Here is a 14,035-nt window from a genome sequence, read left to right as displayed (position 1 = left end):
AATATCTGTTATATATATAACCTGAATCAAACATGGAACTAGTGTTTTTAAACTCAACATTCCTCTATTATAGTAGCTGTGTTTATTACCTGAATTACAACCCAAATACAACTCCACAGATTATCTCATACACTGTACCTGTCAACCAGACTTTGGGGGATCTTCATGTTAAACAGATGTAGTGTGAAGATATTGTATATGTGACCATATGTATACCTGGTACATGTGTAAGTTTCTGTAATGTACGTAATAAAGTTCTACACCAAATTACTACCAGTCAGTATAATTATAACAATCCAACATACAGGTTTTATCTGTCAAGTAATATAACTTACATGTGCTGTTCATGTACATGTTCAAAATGCATCTAAATTGATATTTGTATTATCATAGACGTGTATATCATAAAAAAAACCCACACTTACCTGAAGTAAACAGGGTAAAACTTGGTGATAAACACTCACAATTCTTACACATGCTAGGCTAGCTTCACACTAGTTTATATACAAACATGAGCAGCAAATACTAGTTTACCTTTACTAAATCACTCAGGTGTAAAAGATGACCTGGGCTGGCAAGCGTAGGATGAAAAGTAAACTTTAAAAGCAGGTGTTTATGGTCCATCGGTTTTTACCTGAAGTGCCAATAAATTGTTTAGAATTCGACAACTAACACAGGTACACTTTTGCCCCCTAACGTGTTTACTTGTATGTGTGTCAGACCTTTATATTAAACTGTATTTAGTGAGTATAGTGTCTGGATTGGCCTCATAACAGCTGCGATAATGCAGCTCTGGACGACGGACGGACATTTTCTGACAGCAGTGTAGGCAGGGTTTGGATGCTAACATACCTTCAAATCCGGATAGTAACAATGACTTGCGATTGTGTTACGCAGGAGTGGTCCTTTATGGTCAAACGGTGGTTACTATTGATAGTAGGAATTGAACATTTCTCGGATTACTAACATGTAGTCCTACCACTTACAGCAGCTGGGATTTTGAGTTTGATCGCTCCAGGAGACCAAATTTCTTTTTATAGTAACAGTGACCTTGACTTTTGGCCTTTTAATCTCAAGCACTCCAAATAAGGAATTAAGTATTGTGGTGCTGTCAACACGAAATACCCACAGGGGCTCGGTTTCGAATTTTTGAGTAACATATATGACATCAGTAAACAACCACAGCACTATAAATTAAGTATTCGTATACATTCTAAAACCTTATAAAAAATCGGAGGTACGGACAAAAGCCCCCCCGGACATTAGCACTGTTAACAAAACGGTCACCTGAGTTTTGAAATACAGTTGAGTGTAAGCTAACCTTTTACACCCTAGTGCACTACTACGTTTAAACTAGTAGTGCACTACATTTAAGCTACAGGTAAACTAGTAGTGCACTATGTCCAGTCAGGTGTGACCAAAAAATCTCCCTATACAGGTAATGGACAGTGCCACTGGACACCAATGACAATATGACAATATGACAATATTTTATTCTCATAAACATATAAAGTGTAGAGAATTATATACATACAAAATTTGTACAGGACATATGATATAATACATCGATACATTTGTTAAGCAAGAGATTATCTTAAATATTTTTGAGTCGTATACTTATTTCTTTAATTAATTTCACAAGTGATTTCAATTCATCGTCTACTACAAAATTAAAAAGTGTATTAAATTTGATTGTACTTGGTCTTTCATAATAGTATCTAGATATATATTTTTTTCTGTTTAATGCTATTTGATGATCGCTGCAATTAAATAGATAATGGAATTCGTCTCCTATTTCATTAAGGTTACACAGACTACAGATTCTATTTTCTCTTGGGATGTTATTCCATCTTCCGTATTCGATTGGTAATTTAATGTTACAAGTTCGAACCTGTGTTACATATACAGACCTGTGTAAATTGGCTGCCTTATAACTATCATCCTGACTTTACCAGGTATATTTAAATGTTGATAAAAAAAAATTATCTAATATTAACTCAAAATGAAATTGGCTGCAGTTCTTATATGATATATTGCACAAGAGGAAGTAAAACTCTATCAATTGGATTTGTAGTGAGTTTTTTTATCATTAACTTTTTAAAAAAGATTTCATTATAGTGTAAAATTAAGGTTTATCTTCCTGATTTCAAAATTTTGATGCTTTTCATTTATTTTTTTTTAGATGTAATTGATATACATTTTATATTAATGATTAATTCTACCTTAGGCCTTGACGACTATTTGTAGATTTTTTTTCTCAAATAAACTGTATATGTATATATATTTTAATATTTATTATTTTATCAGACAAAAATATTTTTAAATTCATTGTATTGTTAATTCAACCATGAAATCATTTCATGGTACATTATCAGGAATCAAGAATCAGAAGTTTTGTATATTCTCATTTATGTTCTGTAAGAGACATAATATCTACACAACAAGTTATGTACATGTACCTATATGTATAATTGGTACTCTCAGGACATGCCTGTTGTCGTGGCCACCTGGGCCCCAGGGCCCTAACCCCACCTTACCACCACCTTATGGACCCCCATAACACCTTACCTATATATATGTATCAGATGAGGATCCATCTTAAGGTGTGCCTGTTTTAACACCTGGCTATATTTTGTCAAGTCCCCAATTACCCTCCAGGGATCCATTTATAGCATGCTGTGCCAGGCTCCTCTGCCTTATCTACCTGTAATTAGCATCTAAAACTACCCATATATAATATCTACCTGTTGATGTTTTTCATAAATTTATAGTGGTTTTTTTTTGCGATTCATCAAAAAATAATTAATTTTTATATACATTTTTCTTCACAATAAAGATATTCAATAAATATAGTTTATATGCTGATTTTCTTTAATTACAAGAAGAGGTAAAATCCCCATCAGTTATACATTTTAAAGTAAAGAACAATTAATCATTTTCTTAATGCAATAGGGAAACACTTAAATGCTGATCAAAATGTATCCCAAAATTTTGTTTTTAAACAATATTGCAAAAAACATGTTAACTGTAAAAAAAACTTTGGCTTAACATGATCCACATGTGTATATAATATATTTGTTAGCCGGTAACTTTATAGAAGAAAATTATGAAATTACAAATACAAGTGTTGTATAACTCAAGTGTTGTATGACAAGTACAGCTCCAGATACATGAACATGTATGTGTGTTACATAAGCTTAAAACTGTTGCCCCTCCCCAAGTTTGCCAGTATTCATAACAAAAATGACATTAATTGTTCCCTCAGGCCATTAGCTCATTCTGTGTTACCTGTAACTGATACATGTACCTGGAATCAGATCCAATATGTTAGATCTTCAAAGTATTAGATACCTGCACAAGGGTACATGTACAGAAATTTCATCTATTTCAGTAAAGGAAGATGGAATGTGTATTACAAGTAACATATACCTTTCTATAAACTTAAAATTGTGAAATGTAGAACTGTTATGATCACTTAATTACCAGTACATTCAAAGAATCTCTTTCTTTACATGTTAAATCAATGTTTAATTGATTTCTTTATGTGTTCAGGTTTCAGACTTTAAGCATTGGATGTATACACATAGAATGTACAACATATATTATGGGCTGAATTAGGTTTTAATAAGATATCACGTCAAAAATGAAATTATGAATATGCTTCTTAATTTCAATCTGAAATTAAACAACAATATGAATTAAATGTATCAAATTGAAAATGTTCAAGTAACCATAATTGTTTTCAAATGTTTTATTATATACTTTCATGTGATGAAAACAAAATTACTGGAATTAAACATGTAAAATATATATAGAGGTTACACAACGAGTGGTTGTTGGATATGGAATTTATTTCACACGAGTAAGTTATTTTTTAAAAGTTACAAAAGACACGAGCTTTAGCGAGTGTTTTTTGCAACTTTTAAAAAATAACTTACGAGTGTGAAATAAATTCCATATCCAACAATTTCGAGTCGTGTGACCTATTTCTACCACGATAATATCGGCTTGAATCAAAGGGAAACGTGGCCAAGTATAATTTCGCGTATGCAAATAAAGTGTACCGGTGACGTCCGGAACCCGGTGATGTGACGTCATTAGATTATTGATGACGTCAATAACAATTGCAGCTTGGGTCAAAGTTCACCGTGTTAGCCAATCGAAATGCGTACAGAGTTTATACCACGTGTGGTATAAACAGATTGTTAATCAACAGCTGTAATTAACACAGGGTATTGTGGTAGAAAACTGATTAATCAATACAAAATATAAAGTACCAAAATATAAATGAAACTTGGCTTGAACAATCTAACTTAGTTAAAGGATTTATGAAGTAAATCTGTCTTAACTTAGTTAGAGTGTATAATTAACAAGAATAGAAAGGTTGAAATACAACATCAAGCTAAACTTGAAAAACCTTTTTAATAACTCTTTGAATATAACTACTAGATAGCCTTACATATACAGTACAGGTAAAATCACAGGTAGCCTTGGGTACTGCCCAGTACATGTATGGGGGATTTGCTGTTCATCATCTCTTAGGGTGTAGTGCACTACTAGTTTACCTGTAGTTTAAATGTAGTGCACTACTAGTTTAGCTGTAGTTTAAACGTAGTGTACTGCTACTAGTGCACTAGGTGTAAAGGTTAGCTTACACTGTATTTCTGTCAATTTGACCATTTTCACCCAGCCCAGCAGCCCCTAGGGGTCCGTCGAGCTAACATTTGCATAACATCGAACTGCATTTCAATGCTGATAATGTTAACCAAGTTAGAATCAATTCCAATAGAAATCCATCAAAGATAGTCAAAAATGTGATTACCCTTTATAAAATACATTGTATTGTAAACTTTACCCCCTCCCCATGGAGGGTTTCTTTTCTTGGAGTTGCGAGTTGCAAAATACGAGTTACAAAATACGAGTTGCGAGTTGCAAAATGCGAGTTACAAAATGCGAGTGCGAGTTACGTAATACGAGTTGTTGCGAGTTACAAAATGCTAGTTGCAAAATGCGAGCTGCGAGTTACTAAATGCGAGTTGAGAGTTGCAAAATGCGAGTTGCGAGTTGCCAAATGCGAGTTGCGAGTTACAAAATGTCATTATTTATCTTTTTATTTAAAAAATGTTGGTCTTTTAAACTTACAACCCCCGAAAGCCTGTGATTTTCATGGTATGCTTCATTTTAGCGCGACTCGCAACTTGCAACTGACAAAAAGTGAACCTTCTCCCCATGGGCAAACGGCAGACTCCAGGGTCATGAAATTAGTTAAATTATTCAAGTATCCAAGTTAAAATACAGTATAGTAAATTGTACACATGTCACATGGCCTAGGTGCAGAGATAGTCCATCTTGTTTATATTCGAATATCTAAAATACCTCTTGAGATACGTAACAACTTCTTATCCAAATTCAAAAATCATATTCCTTCTATTTTAATCTCTAACTCCACATTGCACACACAATATCTGCACGTTGATTAGATACGATTTCACCCTGTATACATAGGCCTATACTAGCAACTATCTAGACCATCCACTTTTTTATTTCCCTTTTGAACTTACTACAGTGTATATTTACCAACTTTTTTTTCATTGCATAATAATCATATTAATTACTGTCACATACGTCTGTGACACATGGTATGACAAAAGTGACAATTATGGACTTTGGTGAGATTAATATTTTAGATTTTACCAGGTTAGTATAACTCCATATTAACCCAATCTAAGGTCCCAATTTTTATATTAAAAATTAAACTTGTTTACTATAGGATGTAATAGCATACCTAGACATTGATTGTGATATCACAATAGATATGACGTCATATACGTAATATCAACTTGGTGTTCATAAAATTGAAAAAAAGAACCATCATATTAGTATAACAAAATATTAACCTCAACGTGACCATGTCTTAGCCAATGAGAACCGTGGAAAATCGGACCTTATCTAATATATACAATGTAGATAACTATCATGTAATATTTAGACTGAGACAGAATCTTTATACATGTTCAGGTACAATTACAGATCTACATGAAGATAGTAATATAACAATTCATATTTCTAAGTGAATGTATACACATGTTTAATAATAATAATTTATATACGGACACCTGAGCGGGTTTGGTGTGAAATCACGAGAGACAACTCTGTTGTGTATATAGATACGGCTGTAAGTATTTGTTGACTCGCGTTTGATGTGTCGGGAAAGGGTAGCAAGTTAAACTGTTACAAGACCGAAGCCAATTGCGTTTTTCATAAAATCATGTCAAATGTTTATGCATGTTAATACATATAATAAATTATTGAGCTTACTTTCTATCAAAGGTATTTGATAACCTTATTATCTCATTATATTGTTTATGCGGTATCTCTTTAATATAATATTTTTAATGAGCTACATAACATGATGTAAGTAGAACTAAAATAGTATATCATATGTAATCAGTGAATATTGGTTATACATTAACTTCATAACTTAAGTAAAAGGCATAGTAAATTATCGTTTAATTTAAATAAAAGGATATTCTTTGAATTAAGAAGAATTTAAATGTTTGGAAATTTTACTATACTCATCAATAAGCAATCTTTCTTGGCGTTATTTTCCATACAGATTATATATAGGTGTGACTAGGACCTGTGACTCGGACGCGGTCAGTTCCCGGCGTGCTTATGTACGTCTATCCATGACGATACGTATAACAGCGATGGAATATTTACCATCATTTCCTTAATTACCTTGAATTATTCCGAGTTTAATTACTTCACTAATGACTCCGGATTCTTCAGAGTTTAATACGTATAGAGAAGCCTTATATTCCATCTTTCTGAACTGGGATGTCGACTCGCTTTGAGAGCCATGTACGTTGTCAACCGTAAAGAATGAAACACTAGCGGGTGTTACCGTAAGAAATTCATTTTCTCTTTTATGATAGACAATACATGTAGTTTTGAATATATTTTCTGTAATACTCTTTTCGCCCATTTCCCCAGTCGATTGGAGCCAATTTGTTTCCAAAGTATCCTTCTCCATGTCTGTACTTACAGAGAGATGTGTTTCCCTACATGTATCTTCCAGTTTCAATGATGGACGTCAAAACAGACCGTCAAGTCTACTATTGGTTGACATTCATTCTTTCCTCACTGTCACCAGAATTCCCGGATATATTTTAATTTATGTCATTTAATTCATTGGATAATTGCTTGTAACTAATGAAACACCAAAGTCATTAGCCGCGTGACCCTTCCCCGAGTCCTTTACTCTGCGCTGGCGATTGCTTTCCAGTTCTTTCCTGTTTTCATCCACATCCACCTAAACTATGCACATCGTAGCTACAGGAAAGTCCAGCAACCACCCGAGCCACTGTTCTATGTTTTCACTTGAACATCTGTCAATCATGTTACCGCTGTTTAACCACCCCCTCTCGTTTGCTCCGCCTACTCCTGGTCCAATTGATACCCAATTATGACTTCTATGAGACAGCAATGTCCGACAGAAGAGACATATAATATCAGAGACAATCCGCCTGCTATGAATGTTTTCTGCCCTCATTGCAACACCAGTTATCATGATGGATTTTTTTTGCATATTAACACACAGTAAGACCATTTAGGGACATATAAACGATTTGTTTATTTACCGTACTAGAGAAGCACTGTCGAAAAGTAAAAACCATGCAGGAGCCACAGAAATGGCAAAAGTTGGAGAAGAAAAGTCAGTGGGTAAAATTTTTGCTATAGGGACAAAGATACATTGTATCGCTACGTTGTTGCTATCGATATGGACATAAAGAAAACGTCCACTTTGACAGGAGTTACTGATCAATCACCATTTGCTTTAAATCCGTGATATCTTCTATATAACTTCATCATTTCGATAAGACATGGATGTAACGGGGGAACAGAATACCGACATAATAACGAACCTGTAACTCAAAATCTACAACGAGTGCAAAATATAAACAAAAGTACTGATCTGCATAGAAACCCTTAAATATGTACGAGGAGTATAACTCTGTGTGTTCCGGAAGGATCAGCGTCTCTGCTGAATCAACAACACTCGCAATAGGAACGACCAGACTGTGATTTGAATTCGATACAACCCAACTTTAGATTTACCAAGTGAGCTGCCTAGTCTCCGGCGAACCATACACTTCCGCTACAATGCTTTTATCCACAAAAGATGTCGCTGTTACATTATTTCGATTTTGTAGGGATCATGTTTTTTTCTTTAATTCCTTGTAATTTTGTTAAAACGCCTTCAAAACATACATTGAATTGGATAGTGCACTTTATATGGTGACCATGACATAATTAAGAGGGCGCAGGCGACAAATCCACCTCTGAAGAATTCCTGTAATATTATCGAATGTACCAGCCAAATATGTGCCAGCCAAATAATGTTACAAAATTACAGAATTGTTGTGAATAAAGTTTAATATTATCTAATGGTTTACCACGGACATCTATATATGTACATTTAAATATCATTGTATGTGTCACGTTATAATGGAGAGTACGTAAAACAAACAAAATAGAACTTTCATAAATACAGTGTGACAACCCTGAACTACGAAGCACGAACATTGCACTTTTGATATGTTCCGCAATGTCTCATTTTTATTTTATTTCTATGTTCTATCTGATATAGATGTGTCTATCTGATATAGAGGTGTCTATCTGTCTATCTGATATGGAGGTGGCTATCTGATATAGAGGTGTCTATCTGTCTATCTGATATAGAGGTGTCTATCTGATATAGAGGTGTCTATCTGATATAGAGGTGTCTATCTGATATAGAGGTGGCTATCTGATATGGATGTGTCTATCTGATATAGAGGTGTCTATCTGATATAGAGGTGTCTATCTGTCTATCTGATATGGAGGTGTCTATCTGATATAGAGGTGTCTATCTGTCTATCTGATATGGAGGTGGCTATCTGATATAGAGGTGTCTATCTGATATAGAGGTGTCTATCTGATATAGAGGTGGCTATCTGATATAGAGGTGTCTATCTGATATGGATGTGTCTATCTGATATAGAGGTGTCTATCTGATATAGAGGTGGCTATCTGATATAGAGGTGTCTATCTGATATAGAGGTGGCTATCTGATATGGAGGTGGCTATCTGATATGGAGGTGGCTATCTGATATGGAGGTGTCTATCTGATATAGAGGTGTCTATCTGATATAGAGGTGGCTATCTGATATAGAGGTGTCTATCTGATATAGAGGTGTCTATCTGATATGGAGGTGTCTATCTGATATAGAGGTGTCTATCTGTCTATCTGATATAGAGGTGGCTATCTGATATGGAGGTGGCTATCTGATATAGAGGTGGCTATCTGATATAGAGGTGGCTATCTGATATAGAGGTGTCTATCTGATATAGAGGTGTCTATCTGATATAGAGGTGTCTATCTGATATGGAGGTGTCTATCTGATATAGAGGTGTCTATCTGATATAGAGGTGGTCTATGTCTATGATATAGAGGTGGCTAATCTGATATAGAGGGTTTATCTGTCATCTGATATAGAGGTGTTCTATTCTGATATAGAGGGTGTCTATTGGCTATCTGAATATAGGGTGGCTATTCGATATAGATGGGTGGCTAATTCTGATATAGATGGTGGCTATCTGATCTGAGAGGTGTCTATCTGTATTCTGTACTAGAGGTGTCTATCTGATATAGAGGTTTGTCTATCTGATTATAGAGGTGTCTATCTGATATAGAGGTGTCTATCTGTATCTGATAGAGGTTGTCTATCTGAATATAGAGGTAGTTGTCTATCTGATTATAGAGGTTGTCTATCTGATTATTAGAAGGTGTCTATCTGACTATAGAGGTTGCTATCTGATCTGAGGTGTCTACTCTGATATAGAGGTTGGTCTATCTGATATAGAGGTTGGCTATCTGATATAGAGGTGTCTATCTGATTATCGATGGTGTGCTATCTGATATAGATGGTGGCTTATCTGATATAGAGGTGTCTATCTGATATAGAGGTGTCTATCTGGCTATCTGATATAGAGGTGTCTATCTGATATAGAGGTGTCTATCTGATATAGAGGTGGCTATCTGATTAGAGGTGTCTATCTGGCTATCTGATATAGAGGTGTCTATCTGATATAGAGGTGTCTATCTGATATAGAGGTGTCTATCTGATAAAGAGGTGTCTATCTGTCTATCGGATATAGAGGTGTCTATCTGTCTATCTGATATAGAGGTGTCTATCTGATATAGAGGTGTCTATCTGATATAGAGGTGTCTATCTGGCTATCTGATATAGAGGTGTCTATCTGATATAGAGGTGTCTATCTGATATAGAGGTGGCTATCTGATTAGAGGTGTCTATCTGATATAGAGGTGTCTATCTGATAAAGAGGTGTCTATCTGTCTATCGGATATAGAGGTGTCTATCTGTCTATCTGATATAGAGGTGTCTATCTGATATAGAGGTGTCTATCTGATATAGAGGTGTCTATCTGGCTATCTGATATAGATGGTGTCTATCTGATATAGAGGATGTCTATCTTGATATAGAGGTGTCTATCTGATATAGAGGTTGTCTATCTGATATAGAGGTTGTCTATCTGATATAGAGGTGCTCATCTGATATCGAGGTGTCTACTGATATAGAGGTGTCTATCTGGCTATCGATATAGAGGTGTCTATCTGATATAGAGGTGTCTATCTGATATAGAGGTGTCTATCTGATATAGAGGTGTCTATCTGATATAGAGGTGTCTATCTGATATAGAGGTGTCTATCTGATATAGAGGTGTCTATCTGATATAGAGGTGTCTATCTGATATAGAGGTGTCTATCTGATATAGAGGGTCTATCTGATATAGAGGTTGCTATTATTAGAAGGTGGCTATCTGATATAGAGGTGTCTATCTGATATAGAGGTGTCTATCTGATATAGAGGTGTCTATCTGATATAGGAGGTGTCTATCTGATATAGAGGTGTCTATCTGATATAGAGGTGTCTATCTGATATAGAGGTGTCTATCTGATATAGAGGTGGTCTATCTGATATGGAGGTGTCTATCTGATATAGAGGTGTCTATCTGATATAGAGGTGTCTATCTGATATAGAGGTGTCTATCTGATATAGAGGTGTCTATCTGATATAGAGGTGGCTATCTGATATAGAGGTGTCTATCTGTCTATCTGATATAGAGGTGTCTATCTGATATGGAGGTGTCTATCTGTCTATCTGATATAGAGGTGTCTATCTGATATGGAGGTGTCTATCTGATATAGAGGTGTCTATCTGTCTATCGGATATAGAGGTGGCTATCTGATATAAAGGTGTCTATCTGATATAGAGGTGTCTATCTGATATGGAGGTGTCTATCTGATATGGAGGTGTCTATCTGATATAGAGGTGTCTATCTGTCTATCTGATATAGAGGTGTCTATCTGATATGGATGTGGCTATCTGATATAGAGGTGTCTATCTGATATGGAGGTGTCTATCTGATATAGAGGTGGCTATCTGATATAGAGGTGTCTATCTGTCTATCTGATATAGAGGTGTCTATCTGATATAGAGGTGTCTATCTGATATAGAGGTGGCTATCTGATATAGAGGTGTCTATCTGATATAGAGGTGTCTATCTGATATAGAGGTGTCTATCTGATATGGAGGTGGCTATCTGATATAGAGGTGGCTATCTGATATGGAGGTGTCTATCTGATATAGAGGTGGCTATCTGATATAGAGGTGTCTATCTGTCTATCTGATATAGAGGTGTCTGTCTGATATAGAGGTGTCTATCTGTCTATCTGATATAGAGGTGTCTATCTGATATAGAGGTGTCTATCTGTCTATCTGAGATAGAGGTGTCTATCTGATATAGAGGTGTCTATCTGATATAGAGGTGTCTATCTGATATAGAGGTGGCTATCTGATATAGAGGTGTCTATCTGATATAGAGGTGGCTATCTGATATGGAGGTGGCTATCTGATATAGAGGTGGCTATCTGATATGGAGGTGGCTATCTGATATAGAGGTGTCTATCTGATATGGAGGTGTCTATCTGATATAGAGGTGGCTATCTGGCTATCTGATATAGAGGTGGCTATCTGATATGGAGGTGGCTATCTGATATAGAGGTGGCTATCTGATATAGAGGTGTCTATCTGATATGGAGGTGTCTATCTGATATAGAGGTGGCTATCTGGCTATCTGATATAGAGGTGGCTATCTGATATGGAGGTGGCTATCTGATATAGAGGTGGCTATCTGATATAGAGGTGTCTATCTGGCTATCTGATATAGAGGTGTCTATCTGATATAGAGGTGTCTATCTGATATAGAGGTGTCTATCTGATATAGAGGTGTCTATCTGATATAGAGGTGGCTATCTGGCTATCTGATATAGAGGTGTCTATCTGGCTATCTGATATAGAGGTGGCTATCTGATATGGAGGTGTCTATCTGATATAGAGGTGTCTATCTGATATAGAGGTGTCTATCTGATATAGAGGTGTCTATCTGTCTATCTGATATAGAGGTGGCTATCTGATATGGAGGTGTCTATCTGATATAGAGGTGTCTATCTGATATAGAGGTGTCTATCTGATATAGAGGTGTCTATCTGATATAGAGGTGTCTATCTGTCTATCTGATATAGAGGTGGCTATCTGATATAGAGGTGTCTATCTGTCTATCTGATATGGAGGTGGCTATCTGATATAGAGGTGTCTATCTGATATGGAGGTGTCTATCTGATATAGAGGTGGCTATCTGGCTATCTGATATAGAGGTGGCTATCTGATATGGAGGTGGCTATCTGATATAGAGGTGGCTATCTGATATAGAGGTGTCTATCTGGCTATCTGATATAGAGGTGGCTATCTGATATAGAGGTGTCTATCTGATATAGAGGTGTCTATCTGATATAGAGGTGTCTATCGGATATAGAGGTGTCTATCTGATATAGAGGTGTCTATCTGATATAGAGGTGTCTATCTGGCTATCTGATATAGAGGTGTCTATCTGGCTATCTGATATAGAGGTGGCTATCTGATATGGAGGTGTCTATCTGATATAGAGGTGTCTATCTGATATAGAGGTGTCTATCTGATATAGAGGTGTCTATCTGTCTATCTGATATAGAGGTGGCTATCTGATATGGAGGTGTCTATCTGATATAGAGGTGTCTATCTGATATAGAGGTGTCTATCTGATATAGAGGTGTCTATCTGATATAGAGGTGTCTATCTGTCTATCTGATATAGAGGTGGCTATCTGATATAGAGGTGGCTATCTGATATAGAGGTGGCTATCTGATATAGAGGTGTCTATCTGATATAGAGGTGTCTATCTGATATAGAGGTGTCTATCTGATATAGAGGTGTCTATCTGTCTATCTGATATAGAGGTGTCTATCTGATATAGAGGTGTCTATCTGTCTATCTGATATAGAGGTGTCTATCTGATATAGAGGTGTCTATCTGATATAGAGGTGTCTATCTGATATAGAGGTGGCTATCTGATATAGAGGTGGCTATCTGATATAGAGGTGTCTATCTGATATAGAGGTGGCTATCTGATATGGAGGTGGCTATCTGATATAGAGGTGGCTATCTGATATAGAGGTGTCTATCTGATATAGAGGTGGCTATCTGATATAGAGGTGTCTATCTGATATAGAGGTGGCTATCTGATATAGAGGTGTCTATCTGATATAGAGGTGTCTATCTGATATAGAGGTGGCTATCTGATATGGAGGTGTCTATCTGATATAGAGGTGTCTATCTGATATAGAGGTGTCTGTCTGATATAGAGGTGTCTATCTGATATAGAGGTGGCTATCTGATATAGAGGTGTCTATCTGGCTATCTGATATAGAGGTGTCTATCTGATATAGAGGTGTCTATCTGATATAGAGGTGTCTATCTGATATAGAGGTGGCTATCTGATATGGAGGTGTCTATCTGATATGGAGGTGTCTATCTGATATAGAGGTGTCTATCTGATATAGAGGTGTCTATCTGATATAGTGGTGTCTATC

The 14,035-nt window shown here is 35.9% G+C and overlaps 1 protein-coding gene across 1 annotated transcript in view; it reads right to left on the bottom strand.

Annotated features, from left to right (window-relative positions):
• Nucleotides 1-491, bottom strand: part of LOC117328349 (high-affinity choline transporter 1-like) — a 53,383-nt gene extending 52,892 nt beyond the window's left edge. Inside the window, exon 1 of the mRNA XM_033885878.1 lies at nt 426-491. The gene's annotated coding sequence lies outside the window, so the exon portion shown is untranslated. The remainder of the gene's footprint in view (nt 1-425) is intronic.
• Nucleotides 492-14,035: the final 13,544 nt, after the last annotated feature.

This window comes from Pecten maximus, chromosome 1 (genome assembly GCF_902652985.1).
Source record: "Pecten maximus chromosome 1, xPecMax1.1, whole genome shotgun sequence".
NCBI lineage: Eukaryota > Metazoa > Mollusca > Bivalvia > Pectinida > Pectinidae > Pecten > Pecten maximus.
Note: the sequence above shows the minus strand (reverse complement) of the source record. Positions and strands in the feature narration are given on the sequence as shown.